General features: G+C 38.1%; 1 protein-coding gene across 2 annotated transcripts in view; it reads left to right on the top strand.

Moving 5' to 3' along the window:
- The window catches only part of GPC4 (glypican 4), a 43,323-nt gene that overhangs the window by 8,779 nt on the left and 29,394 nt on the right, over positions 1–5,150 (top strand). The window lies entirely within an intron of this gene.

The raw sequence follows: 5,150 nt of genomic DNA, 5'->3' as shown, positions 1-5,150 counted from the left end.
TCTCTTTTTTAAAAGACAGGATATTTACATAGAAAACTTTTATATGGAAAATTTTCGCCTTTTCACTCTAGTTTTTCCCATGTTAAATTGGTACTACTTGCATTTAGAATGATTATATTTTAGAACTGGAAAGTACTTACACTTCCCTAGCTCAATCCTTATACCAAGTGGACTTCTGGCAAAGAAGGTAGTATGCAAATGAAATACATGGGTGGAGGGTGTTGACCTGCTGATTAATTCTTATTTTTTATATATATGTGGTATGTGTGGTATTCTCTTGTTTAATATAATGTAAACTCTCTTCTCCAGGGTGAGGTTTCCCCATTCCCTATTTTTCACCCAGCAGTCACTTCCACCTTCATAGATGTCCGGTACATTTCACAACTTTTGATGGTAGAACCATTAAGCATTTCCCTTAGGATAAACAGTTCCCAATTTTATAAGGCCTTGGGTCTTCTTAGAAGACCTCCAGCAGCTTTGGCTTCATTTATGTACCCTCAGATGGATAATGTTTAACTCCACTAGGAAAAATAAAAACCAGTCTTTAAAGATTTTTTTTTAAATGATTGTAGATACAAAGAAACTCTAAGAGTGACAACACTATTATCTCACATATTAGTAAGAACGTTTATTTGTTGAGCATCTACTTTATGCCAAGCATTATCCATATGAGGTGAGTGATAATAGCCCCATTTTATGGATGGGATAAAAGAGGCTCAGAGAGATTAGTCCTTTTGCCCAAGCAGGGTCATAGAGTCCCCGAGTGAGAGATCTCCTGTTTTTTCCCACTGTGTCCTCCTGCTTTAGATTCATAGCGTGTTACAGTGTTTATTTCCATCCCTGTGTTGAGTGGCCATTCATGAGTTCAAGGAGTAGCAGCTGCTTTATCTTTAGAATGTATATACTTAAGCCTTCAAACTGAAAATTGAAGGGGAAATAAACCCTGATCACAGACACTATATTTCAAATCCTTGCAAACCACCACCTCTCAAACTTTCTTTCAGACACCAGTAGCTTTACTTAAAACAGATTCCCTGAGCAGCATTTTTACATGAATATAAGCAATTGCTGCACAGATCTAACTTCCAATTTGCTTGGCTTTTGATCGTTGTGGAATCCTGGTTTACATTGCTCTTGGCTGGTTCTCTCTTAGTCACCAAGTGTATTGTAATTAGTTTCAGGCATAATGATTATGAGCGATGATTGCTAGGTGTCTAGGGCCTGTACAGCTCTTCTTCAGCAGTTAAGATCTGACCCTGATTCTGAGTTCTGAGAATAATTGAAAAAAAAAAATGGAGATGAACATTGCAGCGATTACTGAAGTTGCCATTGATGGCTGTGGACCGGGATCTGAATGGCTAATTTATGCTTCATTCCTCATTGTAAAGGTAAATGTCATGGGAATAGAAAGGAGGATTGGGGATGTGAAAGAATTATGCAAGAACATGCGAGCTGCTAGTTTAATAAAAGGAACAGATGCAAAAGGATTTTTTCCCCTTCTTTCTAATAGCAAATTATTATGCTTTGGTTGATATTGTCCCTAATTGCTATGGATTTTAGAATTTAAAAGATGTCTGCCATCCTTATGAGGTCCCTTTGAGGCAAAAGGCATAGGTAGAATAGTCCCATGTAACAGGGCTAGTAAGAATCCGTCTAAAAAGAAATGAGTCTGGGTCTTCTGGATCCCCTGATTTTGTCTGGTTGACTCTCATAGATTAAATATATGAATATTTAGGAACTTTTTGTATGTAGTGTGGGATTAACAATTTTATGGACGTGTAAAAAAAATCTCTGGTGTTCTCATAAAACCGTATGTGGAGAGTGGCAGTGTATGGTAAAGGTGAATTGGTTGGGGGAAATTTGTCTTACCAGAAATTTTCATTATGGTCTGATTGGGCAGGAAGAAGGTTAAGATGCATGGTAAAACACCATGTGCTTTGATTTGAGCCCATAAGAGCCACTCAGTACATACTTGTCAAATTGCATACCCATTTGGAGAAATTGTGACATTTTAACTCATTATATCAGTTTTATAGAATTTCTCAAGCATTTATTAACCACATGCTCACTCAAATGCTCTTTATATTTGCAACTTATATAGCCAAATTAAAGAGTCTTTTAAAATGTGAAGGAAAGAAAATAAATTTTCTGAGTGATGAAATGAATTAGGATTTAGTATGTATATAGCACCAAGCTAGGCTCTTAAAGTACACACTAGCATACACACACACACACACACACTGAAACTTTCCTAGACAGAATGTGAGTCATGGAAACCAAAGTATGGTCCATGGTGGGTGTTGGACAGGGGCATGTCAGTTTCAAATCGGTCTCCTGTTCATTAGGCCATTTTTCTTATACTCCAAAGTAGCTATGTTGTATATGGCTACATCTACCCACAAGCTCTTGATCTGAATGAGGAACTCCAAGATAGATAACGTTTTACTTTTTCCATAAAGTGTTCAGTGATTTAGTGTTTGTTTGACTTGCGGCACTTTGTCAAAAGGCTAAACTTTGACATTTATTAGAAGTTTTAAATTAAAACTAAGCTTGAAATGTCACACTGCACCCCACCCCACCCCTAAAAACCAACATGACTCCAGGTGACATTCCTTAAAATACAAGTGAGTTTTGGGAATTACTTACTAAATGGGTCTGAAAGCACAAGTCAAATAATTCTGAATGTCCAATTTCTGCTGATATGTGCCAATTTTATGAGCCATATAATAAAAATTCAATATAAGGAAGGACCTGTGGTTGCTGCTGGAATCCACTTTTTTTGGTCATGAAATACTAATAGCACTGGATTGACACAAGGCTTGCATATTATTCTCAATGATGACAAGGCTTTATTTTTCCAATATATGATAGCTATGTGTGCAACACACTGGTCATGTAATAACGCAACTCACATGTGCCTTTTATGCCCTCCATGAGCAATCACCACTTGGCAAGTATGCTAGCAAAATTCAAGCATGGTGTGGGACATGGAGCAGATGGCATTTAAGGTCCCTTCTCAACTTTGAACTCTAGAAAAGTACTGCATACATTTAATCATCTATGTTAACACTTAGTTGAGAGAGTTCCACACAAGAAAATTTGTCCCCAAGACAATAAAAAAGTCATTCCTAGGAATGCAACAAATTTATTAAAAAACACAATTCATTGGAAAGACATTTTCTCTTAAGTAAAACATTAATGCTTACCCTGACAGCTTCACACTCAACACAGCCCCTGAGTTGTTGGTGCTTGCAACTGATAGGTGAAATGGGAGAAGTTTCAGCAGCTAGAGCAGTTGTTCTCCAACTTTAGGGTATATCGGAATCACAGATAGCTGAAAATTTTGGCCTGTCCACCAAACCATTTGGCGTGGACAAGCCAGTTGCCTAGCTGGTGCTGAGAGTGCCCTTAGTAGAAATGGAATGATGCACAGCAAAAGGGACCCTCCAGGGTTTCTGATTCAGTAAGTCTCGGGGGCGCCGAGAATTCCAGCTGCATTACTTAGCAAGGTGCCCAGGTTCGGATGCCTACGATCCTGCACGCGTTCCAGGCCCACACTCTCTCGAGAACACTCAGCGGGATTTTAGAGAGAATAAAAGGCCATCCCAGGTAGCTGATTGGTATGCTTCTTTTATTGTTCTCTTAACTCTTTGTGCAGTTTCTGCCCTCTCACTTTCAGGGAGAGATCTTTGGTTAAAATGTCAGGCTGTACACTTGTAATGGGGATGAGTTGACCTGTCTGTTTGTTTACTATGCAGAGGAAGTCTGTTTCCTTTGTTTCTCTGAAGAAAGCCTAGTAAACAAAAGGCAAGCAATAGTAGGGAAAAGAACTAGATAAAAGGAAAAGGAGAGAAGCAAAGAAAAAAAAAACACACAAATCGTACCTACAATATTTGAAAAGCTGGAACCAGGGAGGACTGTGGACTTCATCCTCAGGCCTCAAGGAACCACTAAGTGATGAGTTAGGGGCTCAGAGACATAGGTATGGAATCTCTTGGCATGTCAGGAAAGTCACACACATACATCTCCCTGCGAAAGTATTCAGTTTCCTCCGTCCAGGTTTTGAAAAGCTATTTGGAATTAGTGGCCAGTCTCTGAGTTGCCCACCCAACGTGAGAAGAGAACGGTTTTGTAGGACTATTGCATTTTGATAAGCTTACCAATGTTCTGGCTTTGAAGTAGGTGTCATATTTTCTTTTCTGTTCCATATTTACTCAGAGGCAGTTTCTTATTTGATGTGGTCCTTATATTTTGCTTTGGTATTTGTTATATTTCCTGCTTATAAACTTGATATCATGAGGTGTTTATTTTTATACCAGGCAAGAGATTCTTTAAGAATGATTAATGTTACAGATACACTGTTGGCTTGTTTTTTCATTGAAGCTCCTGAGGAAAGCTTCAGGAGAAAACTAGTTTGCCATTTGTAGTTAAGAGATTAGAATCTCTAACATTTAGTCTGTGGCTGTATGGTGGACAAAAAGTAAATCTGAAATAACCAGGTATTCTCATTTACATTTTTCAGTTTTTCATGTTGTCTCATAAATATACTATAATTATTAAGTCCATTATGCATGCTCGCTCGCTCTCTCTCTCTCTCTCTCTCTCTCTCTCACACACACACACACACACACACACACACACACACACACAGAATCAGAAGGAACATTGAAAAGAGTCTCGTGATGTTATTGTATAAATCCTTTAGAAACCCAGGATCAAGCTGGGTACTCCCAATTTGTACTACTGTCACAGAGAAACACCGAGGAACTTATTTTCAGAAAAATTATGTGCTTGCTTGTAGGGGTGTTTGATGATGTTTTTTGGCCTCAAGCATTTTCCAGGCAGCTATAGTGCATGATCATATAGATAAGTAAAAAGGAGAAATGAAAAAAAATTCAGGCCCAAGTAAAATAACTTTTGAAAACACCTGTCCTGCTCTTAGGTTACAATTAGAAGGCATGGTTAACTTTGGCTTAGATTCTTAAGTAAAAAGTTGAGGGAAATCTCATGTTTTAGACTTCATGTGCCCATTTTTTTTCCAGTTTTTCTTTACCCACCTATGACAGAGAGAGAAAGTGAGAGAGAGAATGAGAGAATGTGTGTATTGTACTGACTCCTGAGAAATTGTTAGTTTAAATTTTCATTTTTCT

This window comes from Rhinopithecus bieti, unplaced genomic scaffold (assembly GCF_001698545.2).
Source record: "Rhinopithecus bieti isolate Rb0 unplaced genomic scaffold, ASM169854v2 scaffold_43193, whole genome shotgun sequence".
Taxonomy (NCBI): domain Eukaryota; kingdom Metazoa; phylum Chordata; class Mammalia; order Primates; family Cercopithecidae; genus Rhinopithecus; species Rhinopithecus bieti.
This window is presented reverse-complemented; position numbering and strand designations above follow the sequence as displayed.